Source organism: Thermobia domestica, unplaced genomic scaffold (genome assembly GCF_964235325.1).
Source record: "Thermobia domestica unplaced genomic scaffold, izTheDome1.hap1.1 HAP1_SCAFFOLD_151, whole genome shotgun sequence".
NCBI lineage: Eukaryota > Metazoa > Arthropoda > Insecta > Zygentoma > Lepismatidae > Thermobia > Thermobia domestica.
Genome location: NW_027655898.1, coordinates 279371 through 305774, shown reverse-complemented (window position 1 = coordinate 305774; position 26404 = coordinate 279371). Strand labels below are relative to the sequence as shown.

The 26404-nt window shown below is 31.6% G+C and overlaps 5 non-coding genes across 5 annotated transcripts; all 5 read right to left on the bottom strand.

Annotated features, from left to right (window-relative positions):
* Positions 1-1865: 1865 nt before the first annotated feature.
* TRNAG-GCC (transfer RNA glycine (anticodon GCC)) lies at positions 1866-1936 on the bottom strand. The gene has a single exon. It is a non-coding gene; the product is annotated as a tRNA-Gly (tRNA).
* A 3750-nt stretch (positions 1937-5686) lies between these two features.
* TRNAG-GCC (transfer RNA glycine (anticodon GCC)) lies at positions 5687-5757 on the bottom strand. The gene has a single exon. It is a non-coding gene; the product is annotated as a tRNA-Gly (tRNA).
* A 3750-nt stretch (positions 5758-9507) lies between these two features.
* On the bottom strand, positions 9508-9578 carry TRNAG-GCC (transfer RNA glycine (anticodon GCC)). The gene has a single exon. It is a non-coding gene; the product is annotated as a tRNA-Gly (tRNA).
* A 12520-nt stretch (positions 9579-22098) lies between these two features.
* On the bottom strand, positions 22099-22169 carry TRNAG-GCC (transfer RNA glycine (anticodon GCC)). The gene has a single exon. It is a non-coding gene; the product is annotated as a tRNA-Gly (tRNA).
* A 3758-nt stretch (positions 22170-25927) lies between these two features.
* TRNAR-CCU (transfer RNA arginine (anticodon CCU)) lies at positions 25928-25998 on the bottom strand. Its single transcript has one exon. It is a non-coding gene; the product is annotated as a tRNA-Arg (tRNA).
* Between the last annotated feature and the right edge of the window lie 406 nt (positions 25999-26404).

Here is a 26404-nt window from a genome sequence, read left to right as displayed (position 1 = left end):
TTTTTTACTAGTGAATTAAATTTCAGATGAAGACGGTTAGAAACCTAAAACAGGTTCCTACTTAAAACATATTAACCAGATATAATAGTGAAGAAGATAATTTCGATAAATAATGAAGCTTTACCATAGTTGAACTAACACCATACCAGAAACTGTCGTGAAAATATTTAATTTTGTAAACAAAATTTACGTTAGTTTCTAATATCTAAAAATGCAATAGGTTAACAGCAAACAAAATGCAAGGGAAATCTGAAACCAAACCATTATAGTATTATGCCGGTTTCTTGGTATATGACAAGTTTTCCATATTTTGATATAAGTCTACACCACGTGTAAAGATTATGTGATGAAATGAATATTTTACCTGTACTGGGTTAGACTTTTGTGCCTTTCAGTAGTCACCAAGTACAGGTTCGTTTTGTTGCATATGGAAAAGAAATAAAATAAACCAATTACTTCATTTATCTCTGCATTTGATTAGAATATGCAACAAAAATGGTATTTATTTGTTTCCGAAAACTGGCGGTGTTCATTGAATTGGCCTTCAAAGTATCGTAGTTAACATAAAATGGTAGATTTCTGAATTTGAAGTCACTTTAAGAAAATTAATAAAATCGTACCAAAGGTATCTCAAATTAAATAAAAGCTGGTACTCTCTTTGCACGCATCCTCGATTTCTATTATAGAAATGTTTTGTCAATGATATTTAAAATAACTAAACTTATGGAATTAAAGCAGATTCTATTATTTTAATAAGAAGCTATTAAATTTTAATGCTTCAGCTCTTTGGTATTATAATGGGAGTATTGACGGCAACTAGTTATTAGGATATATTGTTAATTCTTACATGTTACTGATCTTGATATTCCGAGGTAGCCAGCAGAAAAACGATCTCTTCGATTTTAGATTGGTCGACTTGTAGAAAGAGGTGTAATAACGGAAATCTGTGTTTAATTATACTGTTGCTGTTTTATTCATAATTATTAATGAAAGTAACTTAAGTTTTTAATTCTAAGAACTATAATAGTCACATATTTTACCAGAAATAAATTCCTTAAATGTACATTTTGTTTTTAGTAGACAGAAGTAAATAGTTCATTATTATTTCGTTATATTCGTTATTTAAGCAATGTTGGTGGAAATTGTCTTGATAAACTAATCTAGGTTAGAAATTTCAAGTATCTAGTCCAAAAGCATAGTTTTTATTCTGGAATTGATGAAGTAAATTTTGCTTTGAAGGAAATTCTTAAATACCACAATGAGTTGGTATATTATTTCTAACAAAGTTCATCTTCATAACATGTTCACGATATTGGTTCCAGGATGGGTAATAAACAACAATTAATCGTCTACATATTTTAAGCTGACAATGCTTATATTCATTTCAAAACAAGCTATGATTTTTTGTCCATATCCCAAAATATTACGCAATATATAGGAAAAAGTTTGAAACTTATTGCGTAGGTTACTATATCCTAAACGGATTTTGATAGATTTGAAACCTAAACATCTTTACTATACAAATAATATATTAAACGTCTACTACAGGAAATTCTTATCCCATGTGAAAAGGAATCACAAAATGTAGATCGATATTTAATTTTTAAAAAAAATTATTATGAAACTCTTGTACGGAAAAACTTTATTCAAAAGGAAATCAATTCAAATATTGTCTAAAGGTATAACTAAAATTGTAATGGCTTGCTGTAGACGGGAAATTAATCAGGGACATAAATTTGGCCATTGCTTTAAGGTGACAATTTGAGTGTGTTGAACCAAGCGTAACTTAGAGCGTAGCAGAAATGAATTCATAAATCCATATATCGGTAAGATATTCGAAATTTAAATCCCCGCTAAAAGTTCAGTGCATCGGCCGGGAATCGAACCCGGGCCGCCCGCGTGGCAGGCGAGCATTCTACCACTGAACCACCGATGCCAATACAAGAGAATTTTATTTACTATTGAATTAATAACACTTCTTAAACTAATGTTATGTTCGGACCTTAAATCGAGGAACAAATTTTACATGCTGGAAAACTTTAATGCTTCAAAATTGTGTTCCGCATTCGATTCAATAAACGCTTTCCCTCAGAAGCTAGCAAAATGGTATCACATTTGTTCATAATTTCATTACATAAAGATATTATGATTCATATACATATATACTATTCATTCGAAATTCCATCTCAGATGACATTCGTTTCTTTAGAATATGCAATTCAATTGGAATAAACCTACCTTTTTATCCCTGCATTTTTCATTCTCGTATGGAATAAGTTGGTTTTACTTTCGAAAATGTATCACTTTCTAAAAACAGACATTAAATTATTGTATTTTACACAAACCAAGCTACAGATTTCTTAATTAGTAAACGTATTTTAACACTTTTATACAGTTTTATTTCAAACTTGTTAAAAGGGATACTCTCAATTCATACTGTATCATCTTTCCATTAAGCCTATGTTTTCTATTACTTATACTTTATGCCAATAATATGAAGGATAAATAATCCTATTCAAGTAGATCAAAGAGAATTTCTCATAATAAGAGAAAATATTTATTTAAATAAATTTACGAGTGTATGTCAGAGTTCATATATTGATGGCACCTAGTTACCAGCATTCTTGTAGTCTTAAGCGTTGCTTACCTTTTGAAACTAGTCTTCGTTAGGATTAAGAAATTTTTGTTTTCAAACTATTTCCAACTTATCAAAAGAGATCTTGTAACCAAACTCAGTTGAGAATATAACTTCCTGCTTCTGTTCGTAGATAGCAAAGAAAAGGATCTTTAATTTGTTACGATGCAGACTATAATAATGTCACATTATTTGGTATTATTCCAAATCCTTCATAAAGTTTTACTCCGAATAGATTATAGCGAAAAGCTCATTGGTGATTCGTTATGTTTCTTGTCTTTTGAAATATCGAAATAAACTAGGTTCAATATTTTAAACCTCTAACCAAAAGAAGTATCTTTCGTTTCTCGAATAAACGGAGTTATTTGAGATTTAGATGACACTTTCTGGAAAACAAAGATTGATATGTTACTGCAAATGTTTTCATGTTTTTTTTCCCCATCACATTGAAGAAATAGAATGCTATAGCGTTAATTGCAAAAGTTAATTTTTTCTTGTTACAGTGTGATTCAATAAGCAACAAGGGAGATACTTATGTCTCTCTCGAGATATTGAATAATATATTTAGCAATATTCAAAAATATTAGCAATATGTAGGGAACCATTTGGCATTCGTTGTGTAAATTATGATTGTTCCCAAGGAGACGGCTAAATACAACACATTAATCTTTACATCATGAGTCAAAAACAGACATCACAACTTCAGCAAATATGTATCACTTAAACAAAACACAAAGTAAATAACTTTCAGGTAAGAACAATTGTCTAAAATGAATTTCATCCTAAGAACACAAAATGTTATTTATCATTTAAAGATATTTGAATAGGAAAACTCAGGTTCTATCTATTCCAGACAAGCATAAGTCAATTTCATATTACCTGAGAGTTTTCCAGATACCCAGTTCAGATCGTAGCTGATCTAGATTTTGTTCTGTGAATTTTTTTTAATAGAAAATTACGTACGTTGCTATACATTAGGCGCTAGGGAACAAAATTGACTTGAGAACATTAGAAAATAAAAAATGAATTTTTGGCAGTTAAAATGTCAAGAAAGTATGGCAGTTTCTTTTAACAGAGAAAAACTACTTACGCTCATATAAAAGTTTACAGTAAAGATTCATATTATCTTTCAAATTTTCTTTAATAATTAAAACAACTGTTTCAACGATTAATGAAACAATAATAGTGTTTTTTACTAGTGAATTAAATTTCAGATGAAGACGGTTAGAAACCTAAAACAGGTTCCTACTTAAAACATATTAACCAGATATAATAGTGAAGAAGATAATTTCGATAAATAATGAAGCTTTACCATAATTGAACTAACACCATACCAGAAACTGTCGTGAAAATATTTAATTTTGTAAACAAAATTTACGTTAGTTTCTAATGTCTAAAAATGCAATAGGTTAACAGCAAACAAAATGCAAGGGAAATCTGAAACCAAACAATTATAGTATTATGCCGGTTTCTTGGTATATGACAAGTTTCCATATTTTGATATAAGTCTACACCACGTGTAAAGATTATGTGATGAAATGAATATTTTACCTGTACTGGGTTAGACTTTTGTGCCTTTCAGTAGTCACCAAGTGCAGGTTCGTTTTGTTGCATATGGAAAAGAATTAAAATAAACCAATTACTTCATTTATCTCTGCATTTGATTAAAATATGCAATAAGAATGGTATTTATTTGTTTCCGGAAACTGGCGGTGTTCATTGAATTGGCTTTCAAAGTATCGTAGTTAACCTAAAATGGTAGATTTCTGAATTTGAAGTCACTTTAAAAAATTTAAAAAATCGTACCAAAGGTATCTCAAATTCAATAAAAGCTGGTACTCTCTTTGCACGCATCCTCGATTTCTATTATAGAAATGTTTTGTCAATGATATTTAAAATAACTAAACTTATGGAATTAAACCAGATTCTATTAATTTAAGAAGAAACTATTAAATTTTAATGCTTCAGCTCTTTGATATTATAATGCGAGTATTGACGGCAACTAGTTATTAGGATATATTGTTAATTCTTACATGTTACTGATCTTGATATTCCGAGGTAGCGAGCAGAAAAACGATCTCTTCGATTTTAGATTGGTCGACTTGTAGAAAGAGGTGTAATAACGGAAATCTGTGTTTAATTATACTGTTGCTGTTTTATTCATAATTATTAATGAAAGTAACTTAAGTTTTTAATTCTAAGAACTATAATAGTCACATATTTTACCAGAAATAAATTCCTTAAATGTACATTTTGTTTCTAGTAGACAGAAGTAAATAGTTCATTATTATTTCGTTATATTCGTTATTTAAGCAATGTTGGTGGAAATTGTCTTGAAGAAACTAAACTAGGTTGGAAATTTCAAGTATCCAGTCCAAAAGCATAGTTTTTATTCTGGAATTGATGAAGTAAATTTTGCTTTGAAGGAAATTCTTAAATACCACAATGAGTTGGTATATTATTTTTAACAAAGTTCATCTTCATAACATGTTCACGATATTGGTTCCACGATGGGTAATAAACAACAATTAATCGTCCACATATTTTAAGCTGACAATGCTTATATTCATTTCAAAACAAGCTATGATTTTTTGTCCATATCCCAAAATATTACGCAATATATAGGAAAAAGTTTGAAACTTATTGCGTAGGTTACTATATCCTAAACGGATTTTGATAGATTTGAAACCTAAACATCTTTACTATACAAATAATATATTAAACGTCTACTACAAGAAATTCTTATCCCATGTGAAAAGGAATCACAAAATGTAGATCGATATTTAATTTTTAAAGAAATTATTATAAAACTCTTGTACGGAAAAACTTTATTCAAAAGCAAATCAATTCAAATATTGTCTAAAGGTATAACTAAAATTGTAACGGCTTGCTGTAGACGGGAAATTAATCTGGGACATAAATTTGGCCATTGATTTAAGGTGACAATTTGAGTGTGTTGAACCAAGCGTAACTTAGAGCGTAGCAGAAATGAATTCATAAACCCATATATCGGTAAGATATTCGAAATTTAAATCCCCGCTAAAAGTTCAGTGCATCGGCCGGGAATCGAACCCGGGCCGCCCGCGTGGCAGGCGAGCATTCTACCACTGAACCACCGATGCCAATACAAGAGAATTTTATTTACTATTGAATTAATAACACTTCTTAAGCTAATGTTATGTTCGGAATTAAAATCGAGGAACAAATTTTACATGCTGGAAAACTTTAATGCTTCAAAATTGTGTTCCGCATTCGATTCAATAAACGCTTTCCCTCAGAAGCTAGCAAAATGGTATCACATTTGTTCATAATTTCATTACATAAAGATATTATGATTCATATACATATATACTATTCATTCGAAATTCCATCTCAGATGACATTCGTTTCTTTAGAATATGCAATTCAATTGGAATAAACCTACCTTTTTATCCCTGCATTTTTCATTCTCGTATGGAATAAGTTGGTTTTACTTTCGAAAATGTATCACTTTCTAAAAACAGACATTAAATTATTGTATTTTACACAAACCAAGCTACAGATTTCTTAATTAGTAAACGTATTTTAACACTTTTATACAGTTTTACCTCAAACTTGTTAAAAGGGATACTCTCAATTCATACTGTGTCATCTTTCCATTAAACCTATGTTTTCTATTACTTAAACTTTATGACAATAATATGAAGGATAAATAATCCTATTCAAGTAGATCAAAGAGAATTTCTCATAATAAGAGAAAATATTTATTTAAATAAATTTACGAGTGTATGTCAGAGTTCATATATTGATGGCACCTAGTTACCAGCATTCTTGTAGTCTTAAGCGTTGCTTACCTTTCGAAACTAGTCTTAGTTAGGATTAAGAAATTTTTGTTTTCAAACTATTTCCAACTTATTAAAAAGAGATCTTGTAACCAAAGTCAGTTGAGAATATAACTTCCTGCTTCTGTTCGTAGATAGCAAAGAAAAGGATCTTTAATTTGTTACGATGCAGACTATAATAATGTCACATTATTTGGTATTATTCCAAATCCTTCATAAAGTTTTACTCCGAATAGATTATAGCGAAAAGCTCATTGGTGATTCGTTATGTTTCTTGTCTTTTGAAATATCGAAATAAACTAGGTTCAATATTTTAAACCTCTAACCAAAAGAAGTATCTTTCGTTTCTCGAATAAACGGAGTTATTTGAGATTTAGATGACACTTTCTGGAAAACAAAGATTGATATGTTACTGCAAATGTTTTCATGTTTTTTTTCCCATCACATTGAAGAAATAGAATGCTATAGCGTTAATTGCAAAAGTTAATTTTTTCTTGTTACAGTGTGATTCAATAAGCAACAAGGGAGATACTTATGTCTCTCTCGAGATATTGAATAATATATTTAGCAATATTCAAAAATATTAGCAATATGTAGGGAACCATTTGGCATTCGTTGTGTAAATTATGATTGTTCCCAAGGAGACGGCTAAATACAACACATTAATCTTTACATCATGAGTCAAAAACAGACATCACAACTTCAGCAAATATGTATCACTTAAACAAAACACAAAGTAAATAACTTTCAGGTAAGAACAATTGTCTAAAATGAATTTCATCCTAAGAACACAAAATGTTATTTATCATTTAAAGATATTTGAATAGGAAAACTCAGGTTCTATCTATTCCAGACAAGCATAAGTCAATTTCATATTACCTGAGAGTTTTCCAGATACCCAGTTCAGATCGTAGCTGATCTAGATTTTGTTCTGTGAATTTTTTTTAATAGAAAATTACGTACGTTGCTATACATTAGGCGCTAGGAAACAAAATTGACTTGAGAACATTAGAAAATAAAAAATGAATTTTTGGCAGTTAAAATGTCAAGAAAGTATGGCAGTTTCTTTTAACAGAGAAAAACTACTTACGCTCATATAAAAGTTTACAGTAAAGATTCATATTATCTTTCAAATTTTCTTTAATAATTAAAACAACTGTTTCAACGATTAATGAAACAATAATAGTGTTTTTTACTAGTGAATTAAATTTCAGATGAAGACGGTTAGAAACCTAAAACAGGTTCCTACTTAAAACATATTAACCAGATATAATAGTGAAGAAGATAATTTCGATAAATAATGAAGCTTTACCATAATTGAACTAACACCATACCAGAAACTGTCGTGAAAATATTTAATTTTGTAAACAAAATTTACGTTAGTTTCTAATGTCTAAAAATGCAATAGGTTAACAGCAAACAAAATGCAAGGGAAATCTGAAACCAAACCATTATAGTATTATGCCGGTTTCTTGGTATATGACAAGTTTCCATATTTTGATATAAGTCTACACCACGTGTAAAGATTATGTGATGAAATGAATATTTTACCTGTACTGGGTTAGACTTTTGTGCCTTTCAGTAGTCACCAAGTGCAGGTTCGTTTTGTTGCATATGGAAAAGAATTAAAATAAACCAATTACTTCATTTATGTCTGCATTTGATTAAAATATGCAATAAGAATGGTATTTATTTGTTTCCGGAAACTGGCGGTGTTCATTGAATTGGCTTTCAAAGTATCGTAGTTAACATAAAATGGTAGATTTCTGAATTTGAAGTCACTTTAAAAAATTTAAAAAATCGTACCAAAGGTATCTCAAATTCAATAAAAGCTGGTACTCTCTTTGCACGCATCCTCGATTTCTATTATAGAAATGTTTTGTCAATGATATTTAAAATAACTAAACTTATGGAATTAAACCAGATTCTATTAATTTAAGAAGAAACTATTAAATTTTAATGCTTCAGCTCTTTGATATTATAATGCGAGCATTGACGGCAACTAGTTATTAGGATATATTGTTAATTCTTACATGTTACTGATCTTGATATTCCGAGGTAGCGAGCAGAAAAACGATCTCTTCGATTTTAGATTGGTCGACTTGTAGAAAGAGGTGTAATAACGGAAATCTGTGTTTAATTATACTGTTGCTGTTTTATTCATAATTATTAATGAAAGTAACTTAAGTTTTTAATTCTAAGAACTATAATAGTCACATATTTTACCAGAAATAAATTCCTTAAATGTACATTTTGTTTCTAGTAGACAGAAGTAAATAGTTCATTATTATTTCGTTATATTCGTTATTTAAGCAATGTTGGTGGAAATTGTCTTGAAGAAACTAAACTAGGTTGGAAATTTCAAGTATCCAGTCCAAAAGCATAGTTTTTATTCTGGAATTGATGAAGTAAATTTTGCTTTGAAGGAAATTCTTAAATACCACAATGAGTTGGTATATTATTTTTAACAAAGTTCATCTTCATAACATGTTCGCGATATTGGTTCCACGATGGGTAATAAACAACAATTAATCGTCCACATATTTTAAGCTGACAATGCTTATATTCATTTCAAAACAAGCTATGATTTTTTGTCCATATCCCAAAATATTACGCAATATATAGGAAAAAGTTTGAAACTTATTGCGTAGGTTACTATATCCTAAACGGATTTTGATAGATTTGAAACCTAAACATCTTTACTATACAAATAATATATTAAACGTCTACTACAAGAAATTCTTATCCCATGTGAAAAGGAATCACAAAATGTAGATCGATATTTAATTTTTAAAGAAATTATTATAAAACTCTTGTACGGAAAAACTTTATTCAAAAGCAAATCAATTCAAATATTGTCTAAAGGTATAACTAAAATTGTAACGGCTTGCTGTAGACGGGAAATTAATCTGGGACATAAATTTGGCCATTGATTTAAGGTGACAATTTGAGTGTGTTGAACCAAGCGTAACTTAGAGCGTAGCAGAAATGAATTCATAAACCCATATATCGGTAAGATATTCGAAATTTAAATCCCCGCTAAAAGTTCAGTGCATCGGCCGGGAATAGAACCCGGGCCGCCGGCGTGGCAGGCGAGCATTCTACCACTGAACCACCGATGCCAATACAAGAGAATTTTATTTACTATTGAATTAATAACACTTCTTAAGCTAACGTTATGTTCGGAATTAAAATCGAGGAACAAATTTTACATGCTGGAAAACTTTAATGCTTCAAAATTGTGTTCCGCATTCGATTCAATAAACGCTTTCCCTCAGAAGCTAGCAAAATGGTATCACATTTGTTCATAATTTCATTACATAAAGATATTATGATTCATATACATATATACTATTCATTCGAAATTCCATCTCAGATGACATTCGTTTCTTTAGAATATGCAATTCAATTGGAATAAACCTACCTTTTTATCCCTGCATTTTTCATTCTCGTATGGAATAGGTTGGTTTTACTTTCGAAAATGTATCACTTTCTAAAAACAGACATTAAATTATTGTATTTTACACAAACCAAGCTACAGATTTCTTAATTAGTAAACGTATTTTAACACTTTTATACAGTTTTACCTCAAACTTGTTAAAAGGGATACTCTCAATTCATACTGTATCATCTTTCCATTAAACCTATGTTTTCTATTACTTAAACTTTATGTCAATAATATGAAGGATAAATAATCCTATTCAAGTAGATCAAAGAGAATTTCTCATAATAAGAGAAAATATTTATTTAAATAAATTTACGAGTGTATGTCAGAGTTCATATATTGATGGCACCTAGTTACCAGCATTCTTGTAGTCTTAAGCGTTGCTTACCTTTTGAAACTAGTCTTAGTTAGGATTAAGAAATTTTTGTTTTCAAACTATTTCCAACTTATCAAAAGAGATCTTGTAACCAAACTCAGTTGAGAATATAACTTCCTGCTTCTGTTCGTAGATAGCAAAGAAAAGGATCTTTAATTTGTTACGATGCAGACTATAATAATGTCACATTATTTGGTATTATTCCAAATCCTTCATAAAGTTTTACTCCGAATAGATTATAGCGAAAAGCTCATTGGTGATTCGTTATGTTTCTTGTCTTTTGAAATATCGAAATAAACTAGGTTCAATATTTTAAACCTCTAACCAAAAGAAGTATCTTTCGTTTCTCGAATAAACGGAGTTATTTGAGATTTAGATGACACTTTCTGGAAACCAAAGATTGATATGTTACTGCAAATGTTTTCATGTTTTTTTTTTCCCATCACATTGAAGAAATAGAATGCTATAGCGTTAATTGCAAAAGTTAATTTTTTCTTGTTACAGTGTGATTCAATAAGCAACAAGGGAGATACTTATGTCTCTCTCGAGATATTGAATAATATATTTAGCAATATTCAAAAATATTAGCAATATGTAGGGAACCATTTGGCATTCGTTGTGTAAATTATGATTGTTCCCAAGGAGACGGCTAAATACAACACATTAATCTTTACATCATGAGTCAAAAACAGACATCACAACTTCAGCAAATATGTATCACTTAAACAAAACACAAAGTAAATAACTTTCAGGTAAGAACAATTGTCTAAAATGAATTTCATCCTAAGAACACAAAATGTTATTTATCATTTAAAGATATTTGAATAGGAAAACTCAGGTTCTATCTATTCCAGACAAGCATAAGTCAATTTCATATTACCTGAGAGTTTTCCAGATACCCAGTTCAGATCGTAGCTGATCTAGATTTTGTTCTGTGAATTTTTTTTAATAGAAAATTACGTACGTTGCTATACATTAGGCGCTAGGAAAGAAAATTGACTTGAGAACATTAGAAAATAAAAAATGAATTTTTGGCAGTTAAAATGTCAAGAAAGTATGGCAGTTTCTTTTAACAGAGAAAAACTACTTACGCTCATATAAAAGTTTACAGTAAAGATTCATATTATCTTTCAAATTTTCTTTAATAATTAAAACAACTGTTTCAACGATTAATGAAACAATAATAGTGTTTTTTACTAGTGAATTAAATTTCAGATGAAGACGGTTAGAAACCTAAAACAGGTTCCTACTTAAAACATATTAACCAGATATAATAGTGAAGAAGATAATTTCGATAAATAATGAAGCTTTACCATAATTGAACTAACACCATACCAGAAACTGTCGTGAAAATATTTAATTTTGTAAACAAAATTTACGTTAGTTTCTAATGTCTAAAAATGCAATAGGTTAACAGCAAACAAAATGCAAGGGAAATCTGAAACCAAACCATTATAGTATTATGCCGGTTTCTTGGTATATGACAAGTTTCCATATTTTGATATAAGTCTACACCACGTGTAAAGATTATGTGATGAAATGAATATTTTACCTGTACTGGGTTAGACTTTTGTGCCTTTCAGTAGTCACCAAGTGCAGGTTCGTTTTGTTGCATATGGAAAAGAATTAAAATAAACCAATTACTTCATTTATCTTTGCATTTGATTAAAATATGCAATAAGAATGGTATTTATTTGTTTCCGGAAACTGGCGGTGTTCATTGAATTGGCTTTCAAAGTATCGTAGTTAACATAAAATGGTAGATTTCTGAATTTGAAGTCACTTTAAAAAATTTAAAAAATCGTACCAAAGGTATCTCAAATTCAATGAAAGCTGGTACTCTCTTTGCACGCATCCTCGATTTCTATTATAGAAATGTTTTGTCAATGATATTTAAAATAACTAAACTTATGGAATTAAACCAGATTCTATTAATTTAAGAAGAAACTATTAAATTTTAATGCTTCAGCTCTTTGATATTATAATGCGAGTATTGACGGCAACTAGTTATTAGGATATATTGTTAATTCTTACATGTTACTGATCTTGATATTCCGAGGTAGCCAGCAGAAAAACGATCTCTTCGATTTTAGATTGGTCGACTTGTAGAAAGAGGTGTAATAACGGAAATCTGTGTTTAATTATACTGTTGCTGTTTTATTCATAATTATTAATGAAAGTAACTTAAGTTTTTAATTCTAAGAACTATAATAGTCACATATTTTACCAGAAATAAATTCCTTAAATGTACATTTTGTTTTTAGTAGACAGAAGTAAATAGTTCATTATTATTTCGTTATATTCGTTATTTAAGCAATGTTAGTGGAAATTGTCTTGAAGAAACTAAACTAGGTTGGAAATTTCAAGTATCCAGTCCAAAAGCATAGTTTTTATTCTGGAATTGATGAAGTAAATTTTGCTTTGAAGGAAATTCTTAAATACCACAATGAGTTGGTATATTATTTTTAACAAAGTTCATCTTCATAACATGTTCACGATATTGGTTCCACGATGGGTAATAAACAACAATTAATCGTCCACATATTTTAAGCTGACAATGCTTATATTCATTTCAAAACAAGCTATGATTTTTTGTCCATATCCCAAAATATTACGCAATGTATAGGAAAAAGTTTGAAACTTATTGCGTAGGTTACTATATCCTAAACGGATTTTGATAGATTTGAAACCTAAACATCTTTACTATACAAATAATATATTAAACGTCTACTACAGGAAATTCTTATCCCATGTGAAAAGGAATCACAAAATGTAGATCGATATTTAATTTTTAAAGAAATTATTATAAAACTCTTGTACGGAAAAACTTTATTCAAAAGCAAATCGATTCAAATATTGTCTAAAGGTATAACTAAAATTGTAATGGCTTGCTGTAGACGGGAAATTAATCAGGGACATAAATTTGGCCATTGATTTAAGGTGACAATTTGAGTGTGTTGAACCAAGCGTAACTTAGAGCGTAGCAGAAATGAATTCATAAACCCATATATCGGTAAGATATTCGAAATTTAAATCCCCGCTAAAAGTTCAGTGCATCGGCCGGGAATCGAACCCGGGCCGCCCGCGTGGCAGGCGAGCATTCTACCACTTTTTTAATCACTTTTTATTTTTACTAATTGACGTTACATATTGTATCAAAATACAAAAATAAAGTTACATATCGGTACACACTGTGTACATTGGTACAAAGTCAATGTATAGTAGGGGAAATTAAAAAAAAATACATGTCAATTATAGCGGGCGTCCATACAATAAGTAGTTGAGGTAATGTGCAAAGAGTTTTTTCTTTCTTGGTGGTTGGAATTTACCATATCGTGAACAAAGGAAATCCTTGTATGTGTGATGTGCTTGAGGTAACCTAGGCGACAGAATAAATTCTATAGTATTAGCAGATAGCCAAACAATAGAATTTTGCTTCTCTGTAGGAAAATATCTAAAATCAGGAAACAAGATCATTTGAACAGTAATGCAATCCATGCTTATTTTACACAAGTACTGAACCATTTCACGATAAGTTTTCCAAACGGAGAGCGATTCGTTACAGGTAGTGAGACGATGTTCCAAAGTATCAACTTTCCCACAAATATGACATTGGTTGTCATCTGTAATTTGAAGATGATGCCGTTTAGCCTTAGTATCTATTATGTTATTTACAGATCTGTACCATAACGAACGAGCTGAGGTGGACACAAAATTACATGAAATGTTCCTCCAAATACGTTGCCAATTCGCAGGTGGGAATTTGGAAATTATATGATGACGTTCGCTGGGTTGTTCATGTAGAAACAATTTATAGAGAAGTTTTACTGTTTGAGGTAAGTTTGGCAGGCCACTCACAGACAAATAAAAATAATTACATATGACATCTTTAAAATACCAGAAATCGGTAGGAATCACAGATAAGTTCACTGGTAGTAATCCATCATTTGTAGCTACGAGAGACGAAAGGAGCGTAGTGCTGAGGTGATCTCCAATACCTTGAATGTTTTGGAACCCCCGGTGAGAAAATAAGGCTTTCGTTTTGCTGGCAACATGTAGAAGATTTAGTCCCCCGGCAGTATATGGTAGACATGGAATTGGATAGCGTACTCGAAAAATCATACCTGTCCACACAAACCAGTTAGCAATGCTGGTGAACTTCTGAATGTAAGGTGTAGGCATAGGCAGAATTTGACAGATGTACCATAACTTGGAAAAGGCATATGTATTTACAGAGTAGACCCTAGATATCAACGAGAGGTTACGAGATTTATGCTGATGTAAAACAGATCTTATCTTCAGAAAAACATCGTCAAAATTTTTGGCTATACTCTCATGCAAGTTACAGGAAAAATAAATGCCAAGTACTTTCATATTCTTCACTACTTGAGGAAAATTTATAAATGCAGTTGCAGAACCATTTCCTAACGGCAGGAGGTTCGTTTTCAGTCTATTAAGAAGTGCTCCTGACTGTTCAGAGTACTCTTGAACGCAGTCTTCAACTATTGCTAAATCCTGTGGATCACGAAGGAAAACATGCACATCATCAGCAAAACCATACACCTTGACAGGAACATTACAAATATTAAGGCCTTGGATACGCTCGGCAATTCTGTATAGTAGGGACAGATAGAAATGACAAAAAGAGTCATGCTTAATGGACATCCTTGCCTGACGCTGCGTTTGAGTTGAAAAGGTGTAGTAAGGAACCCATTGATTTTTAATTTTGATTGCGCATCATCATACAGGACGCGAATCCAACGAACAAATAAGTCTCCAACGTTCATATGCTTCATTAGTGACCACAAATAATTGTGATCTACACGATCAAAGGCTTGGTTAAAATCTAAGGCAAGCAAGGCATGACTAGTAGTGTGAGTCTGAAAATTTGCGATAACATCTCGAATAGTTTGAAGTACGTGGTATATTTTCTTCACACCTACTCTTGCATATTGAAATGGTCCAGCGAGAATATCAATATAGAGTCTGAGTCTATTGTTCAAACAACGGGCAAGTAACTTGTAATCACAATTGAGAAGAGTGATAGGGCGATAATGATTAACACTTGTGGGATGTGCTTGCTTAGGTATAAATACTGTAACACCTGGGCTACGATACAGTCGCTGTGGGTTAGTACTGAAATACTCGTTAACGATACAGGTCAGTATTTCACCAATTAGAGGGAAAAACTTGACATACCATTCTGCAGAGATTCCATCGAGCCCTGGAGATTTACCTTTGGGAGCTGCAAGGACAGCGTGCTGTACCTCTTCAATACTAAAAGGGCGAACAAGAGATTGCTGTGCAGCATCATCAAGAATACCAGAAAGTGAAGCAGATAATTCCCCAGACGTTGGAGTAATGTTAGTCATACCATAAAGTTTGAAGTAGTGCAACCAAAACACATGTTTAATGGAAGCAGCATCCTGATGAAGATGTCCTTCGTCATCTGTGATTCGATGGATCCATTTTCCTTGGCCTCGTTTGATTTCTTTGAGAATATGATGTAATGATGGCTCTTCATCAGCATCTATTATTGGAACCTTGCTTCTGACCTTGATACCTGCTATACGGCGGCGATGCAAATTGAGAAGCAAGGCTTGATAACGCTTAACCTGAGAGAACATAGTGAAGTCAGAAACAGCAGCACATCGAGCTTCGCGCAAACACCTGGTATAAAAGTAAAGTAGATTACGAAGATCTCTGGACTTTTCAGCTGAGTACCACCGACAGAAACTTGCAAATCGTGGTTTGAAATAAGCATGCCACCAATCACTAACAGTAGGAAAGTATTGACGTTGTCTAAGCCAGTAATGCCATTTGGATTGAAACTCAGCACAAAATTGATCGTCTTCCAATAACGATGCGTTGAATTGCCAATAACCGCGACCTCGTTCAACAGTTAGATCAGGAACAGTGAAGGATACAATATAAGCTGAGTGATCAGAAAAGGAGGTGGGGGCAATTTCAACTTGCTTAATGCAGGGCACCAATACGGGAGATACATATATGCGGTCAAGGCGTGACGCACTCTGGTGTGATAAGTAGGTGTAATCCCGTGCTTGCGGCTTCAGACAGATCCATGTGTCTCGTAAATGAAGTCCAGTCACTAGTTCCTGGAGAGCATGGCAGTAGTTAAATCCCGGCGTTTGATCTTCAGGCCTTAAAACGCAATTGTAATCTCCCGCCAAAATTAACATTTCAACATTGGATCCAAGCGACAGAGCAACGTCCTGGGAAAAGAAGGTATTTCGCCTGGTTCGAGCTTGTGAACCACTCGGAGAATAAAGATTGACAAGATTGATATCGCCTAGGTTACCACGTATGATTCGAGCAGACGGATGGAACACAGGAGAAGTGAAACTTGTTGAATCGCGAAAAACAATCGCTGTACCTGTGCCACTATTGTCAAAATTATTTTCTACAGTATAGGTTGGACCGAGATTCAGTTCAAAAAAACCAACTTCTTGTAAAAGAGCAACATCAATACCCTCTACATGCAAAAAGTCACGTAGTGCAGATTGTTTGGCAGAACTTTGCAAGTTATTAATGTTAATCGTAGCAATTTTAAGCATCATCACACTAGAAAGCACATAACACCACCAATACAAAAGAAAGAGAGAAAAAAATAAAGATAAGAGCATAATTAAAAACAAGTAAAACTGTGAAGGGAAGCGTAGAACATCGGAATGACATATAAGTCAATCTAACGCAGTATAGGAGATACTAACTGATCGTAACATAATTGATCTGGAGCCATTGACACATAACGCATGCACCAACCATGATATCATGACATAGTATCAATATTTGTAGATACAATAGATGTGGTCGGGTCATTTTCACACTTCTTAAACAGTTTTTGACTCAGTTCATTACGTTTGGAACGCTTGCGGCGATTTCGATTTTCGTCACTAATTGCATTGAAGTCCGTGATAGGAGAAGCACCCTGCATCTCACTAGGCGGGGATGGGGTGGATGGTGCACGAAGCATATCCTCAGACGAACCACAATTGTCCTGGGAACCAGAAGTACAGCACTCGTTACGATGAACGATCGTAGAAGCCGACGTAATCGATGAGAAGTCATGTTCTCCAGAAACTGGTTCAACATCCGTAACACAATTAGACAAGTGGGCATCAGATGTAATTGGTAACTGCTGTGGGGCTTCTGTTTTTTCAGTGGAAGGATTAGGACACGCACGTACAGGCAATTCTGAAGAGACACTAGTAGCATTGTTCGGCTCACAGGAAACATTCGTAGTTGGTAGTTCTGGAAATTGAGTTGCATCTACTGTAGGCACACTGGGGTCAGATGAGCATGATACAGTGATGGTGGGTTTGTTCCAAGGGCGGGAAGTAATGGGCAAACTGTCAAATTTAGGCATGAGACGATCTGCAGAATTATTAGTGCGAAGTGTAGGGGCAACCTTAGCTGCATAACTGTTGGGATAACTGTTACAACAAACGATGGAATAGGTCGTTTCACTTCCATTCGTATCAATTTACGCCCGGTTCGTATAGGGTAAACATGATCAGCAGAATAAAGTTCATCTGAAATTTTAGAAATAACACCATAGTCCCCAAGAACTCTTCTAATTTCAGCATCATCAAGTTCCATTGGCGTACAAAGCAACTTAACGGTTACAATTTGCACATCGGCCCACAAAACTGGTACTGGATGGTTCCCATCTGTATCACTATAGTACACAGTTCCGTCAGAAGTACGCAAAACTGATTCACAAAGCTCTTCGGTACGAAGTTTCACATATAACAATTTGCGATAAACATCCATTTCGATACTTAATACATCATCAACAGTAAACTTGAAGTTATCACTGAGCCACTGATGCAAACTCAAGGTGCTTGGTCGCTGCGAAACACCACCAAAATCATATTTAAGAGTATTTACCCTTTTTAACGAAATGGTTCATTCAACTAATTCACCCACAAAAAGAACACAGAAAAAAAACACCAACAGCAAACCTGATTGCTAAAGAAGGCAGCGTTGAAAGTAAACACGTCAGAGCTTGCTGCACAGAGCGAAGAAACGTCTAACCACTGAACCACCGATGCCAATACAAGAGAATTTTATTTACTATTGAATTAATAACACTTCTTAAGCTAATGTTATGTTCGGACCTTAAATCGAGGAACAAACTTTTACATGCTGGAAAACTTTAATGCTTCAAAATTGTGTTCCGCATTCGATTCAATAAACGCTTTCCCTCAGAAGCTAGCAAAATGGTATCACATTTGTTCATAATTTCATTACATAAAGATATTATGATTCATATACATATATACTCTTCATTCGAAATTCCATCTCAGATGACATTCGTTTCTTTAGAATATGCAATTCAATTGGAATAAACCTACCTTTTTATCCCTGCATTTTTCATTCTCGTATGGAATAAGTTTTTTTACTTTCGAAAATGTATCACTTTCTAAAAACAGACATTAAATTATTGTACCAAGCTACAGATTTCTTAATTAGTAAACGTATTTTCACACTTTTATACAGTTTTACCTCAAACTTGTTAAAAGGGATACTCTCAATTCATACTGTATCATCTTTCCATTAAACCTATGTTTTCTATTACTTAAACTTTATGCCAATAATATGAAGGATAAATAATCCTATTCAAGTAGATCAAAGAGAATTTCACATAATAAGAGAAAATATTTATTTAAATCAATTTACGAGTGTATGTCAGAGTTCATATATTGATGGCACCTAGTTACCAGCATTCTTGTAGTCTTAAGCGTTGCTTACCTTTTGAAACTAGTCTTCGTTAGGATTAAGAAATTTTTGTTTTCAAACTATTTCCAACTTATCAAAAGAGATCTTGTAACCAAAGTCAGTTGAGAATATAATTTCCTGCTTCCGTTCATAGATAGCAAAGAAAAGGATCTTTAATTTGTTACGATGCAGACTTTAATAATGTCACATTATTTGGTATTATTCCAAATCCTTCATAAAGTTTTACTCCGAATAGATTATAGCGAAAAGCTCATTGCTGATTCGTTATGTTTCTTGTCTTTTGAAATATCGAAATAAACTAGGTTCAATATTTTAAACCTCCAACCAAAAGAAGTATCTTTCGTTTCTGGAATAAACGGAGTTATTTGAGATTTAGATAACACTTTCTGGAAAACAAAGATTGATATGTTACTGCAAATGTTTTCATGTTTTTTTTTTCACATCACATTGAAGAAATAGAATGCAATAGCTTTAATAGCAAAAGTTAATTTTTTTCTTATTACAGTGTGATTCAATAAGCAACAAGGGAGATACTTATGTTTCTCTCGAGATATTGAATAATATATTTAACAATATTCAAAAACATTATCAATATGTAGGGAACCATTTGGCATTCGTTGTGTAAATTATGATTGTTCCCAAGGAGACGGCTAAATACAACACATTAATCTTTACATCATGAGTCAAAAACAGACATCACAACTACAGCAAATATGTATCACTTAAACAAAACACAAAGTAAATACGAGTAACTTTCAGGTAAGAACAATTGTCTAAAATGAATTTCATCCTAAGAACACAAAATGTTATTTATCATTTAAAGATATTTGAATAGGAAAACTCAGGTTCTATCTATTCCAGACAAGCATAAGTCAATTTCATATTACCTGAGAGTTTTCCAGATACCCAGTTCAGATCGTAGGTGATCTAGATTTTGTTCTGTGAATTTTTTTAAATAGAAAATTACGTACTTTGCTATACATTAGGCGCTAGGAAAGAAAATTGACTTGAGAACATTAGAAAATAAAATATGAATTGTTGGCAGTTAAAATGTCAAGAAAGTATGGCAGTTTCTTTTAACAGAGAAAAACTACTTACGCTCATATAAAAGTTTACAGTAAAGATTCATATTATCTTTCAAATTTTCTTTAATAATTAAAAAAACTGTTTCAAAGATTAATGAAACAATAATAGTGTTTTTTACTAGTGAATTAAATTTCAGATGAGGACGGTTAGAAACCAAAAACAGGTTCCTACTTAAAACATATTAACCAGTTATAATAGTGAAGAAGATAATTTCGATAAATAATGAAGCTTTACCATAGTTGAACTAACACCATACCAGAAACTGTCGTGAAAATATTTAATTTTGTAAACTAAATTTACGTTAGTTTCTAATATCTAAAAATGCAATAGGTTAACAGCAAACAAAATGCAAGGGAAATCTGAAACCAAACCATTATACTATTATGCCGGTTTCTTGGTATATGAGAAGTTTCCATATTTTGATATAAGTCTACACCACGTGTAAAGATTATGTGATGAAATGAATATTTTACCTGTACTGAGTTAGACTTTTGTGCCTTTCAGTAGTCACCAAGTACAGGTTCGTTTTGTTGCATATGGAAAAGAATTAAAATAAACCAATTACTTCATTTATCTCTGCATTTGAATAAAATATGCAATAAGAATGGTATTTATTTGTTTCCGAAAACTGGCGGTGTTCATTGAATTGGCTTTCAAAGTATCGTAGTTAACATAAAATTGCAGATTTCTGAATTTGAAGTCACTTTAAAAAATTTAAAAAATCGTACCAAAGGTATCTCAAATTCAATAAAAGCTGGTACTCTCTTTGCACGCATCCTCGACTTCTATTATAGAAATGTTTTGTCAATGATATTTAAAATAACTAAACTTATGGAATTAAACCAGATTCTATTAATTTAAGAAGAAACTATTAAATTTTAATGCTTCAGCTCTTTGATATTATAATGCGAGTATTGACGGCAACTAGTTATTAGGATATATTGTTAATTCTTACATGTTACTGATCTTGATATTCCGAGGTAGCGAGCAGAAAAACGATCTCTTCGATTTTAGATTGGTCGACTTGTAGAAAGAGGTGTAATAACGGAAATCTGTGTTTAATTATACTGTTGCTGTTTTATTCATAATTATTAATGAAAGTAACTTAAGTTTTTAATTCTAAGAACTATAATAGTCACATATTTTACCAGAAATAAATTTCTTAAATGTACATTTTTTTTAGTAGACAGAAGTAAATAGTTCATTATTATTTCGTTATATTCGTTATTTAAGCAATGTTGATGGAAATTGTCTTGAAGAAACTAAACTACGTTAGAAATTTCAAGTATCTAGTCCAAAAGCATAGTTTTTATTCTGGAATTGATGAAGTAAATTTTGCTTTGAAGGAAATTCTTAAATACCACAATGAGTTGGTATATTATTTCTAACAAAGTTCATCTTCATAACATGTTCACGATATTGGTTCCACGATGGGTAATAAACAACAATTAATCGTCCTCATACTTTAAGCTGACAATGCTTATATTCATTTCAAAACAAGCTATGATTTTTTGTCCATATCCCAAAATATTACGCAATATATAGGAAAAAGTTTGAAACTTATTGCGTACGTTACTATATCCTAAACGGATTTTGATAGATTTGAAACCTAAACAGCTCTACTATACAAATAATATATTAAACGTCTACTACAGGAAATTCTTATCCCATGTGAAAAGGAATCACAAAATGTAGATCGATATTTAATTTTTAAAAAAATTATTATGAACCTCTTGTACGCAAAAAACTTTATTCAAAAGCAAATCAATTCAAATATTGTCTAAAAGTATAACTAAAATTGTAATGGCTTGCTGTAGACGGGAAATTAATCAGGGACATAAATTTGGCCATTGATTTAAGGTGACAATTTGAGTGTGTTGAACCAAGCGTAACTTAGAGCGTAGCAGAAATGAATTCATAAACCCATATATCGGTAAGATATTCGAAATTTAAATCCCCGCTAAAAGTTCAGTACATCGACCGGGAATCGAACCCGGGCCGCCCGCGTGGCAGGCGAGCATTCTACCACTGAACCACCGATGCCAATACAAGAGAATTTTATTTACTATTGAATTAATAACACTTCTTAAACTAATGTTATGTTCGGACCTTAAATCGAGGAACAAACTTTTACATGCTGGAAAACTTTAATGCTTCAAAATTGTGTTCCGCATTCGATTCAATAAACGCTTTCCCTCAGAAGCTAGCAAAATGGTATCACATTTGTTCATAATTTCATTACATAAAGATATTATGATTCATATACATATATACTATTCATTCGAAATTCCATCTCAGATGACATTCGTTTCTTTAGAATATGCAATTCAATTGGAATAAACCTACCTTTTTATCCCTGCATTTTTCATTCTCGTATGGAATAAGTTGGTTTCACTTTCGAAAATGTATCACTTTCTAAAAACAGACATTAAATTATTGTATTTTACACAAACCAAGCTACAGATTTCTTAATTAGTAAACGTATTTTCACACTTTTATACAGTTTTACCTCAAACTTGTTAAAAGGGATACTCTCAATTCACACTGTATCATCTTTCCATTAAACCTATGTTTTCTATTACTTAAACTTTATGCCAATAATATGAAGGATAAATAATCCTATTCAAGTAGATAAAAGAGAATTTCACATAATAAGAGAAAATATTTATTTAAATCAATTTACGAGTGTATGTCAGAGTTCATATATTGATGGCACCTAGTTACCAGCATTCTTGTAGTCTTAAGCGTTGCTTACCTTTTGAAACTAGTCTTCGTTAGGATTAAGAAATTTTTGTTTTCAAACTATTTCCAACTTATCAAAAGAGATCTTGTAACCAAAGTCAGTTGAGAATATAATTTCCTGCTTCCGTTCATAGATAGCAAAGAAAAGGATCTTTAATTTGTTACGATGCAGACTATAATAATGTCACATTATTTGGTATTATTCCAAATCCTTCATAAAGTTTTACTCCGAATAGATTATAGCGAAAAGCTCATTGCTGATTCGTTATGTTTCTTGTCTTTTGAAATATCGAAATAAACTAGGTTCAATATTTTAAACCTCTAACCAAAAGAAGTATTTTTCGTTTCTCGAATAAACGGAGTTATTTGAGATTTAGATGGCACTTTCTGGAAAACAAAGATTGATATGTTACTGCAAATGTTTTCATGTTTTTTTTCACATCACATTGAAGAAATAGAATGCAATAGCTTTAATTGCAAAAGTTAATTTTTTTCTTATTACAGTGTGATTCAATAAGCAACAAGGGAGATACTTATGTTTCTCTCGAGATATTGAATAATATATTTAGCAATATTCAAAAACATTATCAATATGTAGGGAACCATTTGGCATTCGTTGTGTAAATTATGATTGTTCCCAAGGAGACGGCTAAATACAACACATTAATCTTTACATCATGAGTCAAAAACAGACATCACAACTACAGGAAATATGTATCACTTAAACAAAACACAAAGTAAATACGAGTAACTTTCAGGTAGGAACAATTGTCTAAAATGAATTTCATCCTAAGAACACAAAATGTTATTTATCATTTAAAGATATTTGAATAGGAAAACTCAGGTTCTATCTATTCCAGAAGAGCATAAGTCAATTTCATATTACCTGAGAGTTTTCCAGATACCCAGTTCAGATCGTAGCTGATCTAGATTTTGTTCTGTGAATTTTTTTTAATAGAAAATTACGTACGTTGCTATACATTAGGCGCTAGGAAAGAAAATTGACTTGAGAACATTAGAAAATAAAAAATGAATTTTTGGCAGTTAAAATGTCAAGAAAGTATGGCAGTTTCTTTTAACAGAGAAAAACTACTTACGCTCATATAAAAGTTTACAGTAAAGATTCATATTATCTTTCAAATTTTCATTAATAATTAAAAAAACTGTTTCAAAGACTAATGAAACAATAATAGTGTTTTTTACTAGTGAATTAAATTTCAGATGAGGACGGTTAGAAACCAAAAACAGGTTCCTACTTAAAACATATTAACCAGATATAATAGTGAAGAAGATAATTTCGATAAATAATGAAGCTTTATCATAGTTGAACTAACACCATACCAGAAACTGTCGTGAAAATATTTAATTTTGTAAACTAAATTTACGTTAGTTTCTAATATCTAAAAATGCAATAGGTTAACAGCAAACAAAATGCAAGGGAAATCTGAAACCAAACCATTATACTATTATGCCGGTTTCTTGGTATATGAGAAGTTTCCATATTTTGATATAAGTCTACACCACGTGTAAAGATTATGTGATGAAATGAATATTTTACCTGTACTGAGTTAGACTTTTGTGCCTTTCAGTAGTCACCAAGTACAGGTTCGTTTTGTTGCATATGGAAAAGAATTAAAATAAACCAATTACTTCATTTATCTCTGCATTTGAATAAAATATGCAATAAGAATGGTATTTATTTGTTTCCGAAAACTGGCGGTGTTCATTGAATTGGCCTTCAAAGTATCGTAGTTAACATAAAATGGCAGATTTCTGAATTTGAAGTCACTTTAAAAAATTTATAAAATCGTACCAAAGGTATCTCAAATTCAATAAAAGCTGGTACTCTCTTTGCACGCATCCTCGACTTCTATTATAGAAATGTTTTGTCAATGATATTTAAAATAACTAAACTTATGGAATTAAACCAGATTCTATTAATTTAAGAAGAAACTATTAAATTTTAATGCTTCAGCTCTTTGATATTATAATGCGAATATTAACGGCAACTAGTTATTAGGATATATTGTTAATTCTTACATGTTACTGATCTTGATATTCCGAGGTAGCGAGCAGAAAAACGATCTCTTCGATTTTAGATTGGTCGACTTGTAGAAAGAGGTGTAATAACGGAAATCTGTGTTTAATTATACTGTTGCTGTTTTATTCATAATTATTAATGAAAGTAACTTAAGTTTTTAATTCTAAGAACTATAATAGTCACATATTTTACCAGAAATAAATTTCTTAAATGTACATTTTGTTTTTAGTAGACAGAAGTAAATAGTTCATTATTATTTCGTTATATTCGTTATTTAAGCAATGTTGATGGAAATTGTCTTGAAGAAACTAAACTACGTTAGAAATTTCAAGTATCTAGTCCAAAAGCATAGTTTTTATTCTGGAATTGATGAAGTAAATTTTGCTTTGAAGGAAATTCTTAAATACCACAATGAGTTGGTATATTATTTCTAACAAAGTTCATCTTCATAACATGTTCACGATATTGGTTCCACGATGGGTAATAAACAACAATTAATCGTCCTCATACTTTAAGCTGACAATGCTTATATTCATTTCAAAACAAGCTATGATTTTTTGTCCATATCCCAAAATATTACGCAATATATAGGAAAAAGTTTGAAACTTATTGCGTACGTTACTATATCTTAAACGGATTTTGATAGATTTGAAACCTAATCATCTCTACTATACAAATAATATATTAAACGTCTACTACAGGAAATTCTTATCCCATGTGAAAAGGAATCACAAAATGTAGATCGATATTTAATTTTTAAAAAAATTATTATGAAACTCTTGTACGCAAAAAACTTTATTCAAAAGCAAATCAATTCAAATATTGTCTAAAAGTATAACTAAAATTGTAATGGCTTGCTGTAGACGGGAAATTAATCAGGGACATAAATTTGGCCATTGATTTAAGGTGACAATTTGAGTGTGTTGAACCAAGCGTAACTTAGAGCGTAGCAGAAATGAATTCATAAACCCATATATCGGTAAGATATTCGAAATTTAAATCCCCGCTAAAAACTCAGTGTATCGGCCGGGAATCGAACCCGGGCCGCCTGCGTAGGAGGCGAGCATTCTACGACTGAACCACCGATGCCAATACAAGAGAATTTTATTTACTATTGAATTAATAACACTTCTTAAGCTAATGTTATGTTCGGACCTTAAATCGAGGAACAAATTTTACATGCTGGAAAACTTTAATGCTTCAAAACTGTGTTCCGCATTCGATTCAATAAACGCTTTCCCTCAGAAGCTAGCAAAATGGTATCACATTTGTTCATAATTTCATTACATAAAGATATTATGAGTCATATACATATATACTATTCATTCGAAATTCCATCTCAGATGACATTCGTTTCTTTAGAATATGCAATTCAATTGGAATAAACCTACCTTTTTATCCCTGCATTTTTCATTCTCGTATGGAATAAGTTGGTTTCACTTTCGAAAATGTATCACTTTCTAAAAACAGACATTAAATTATTGTATTTTACACA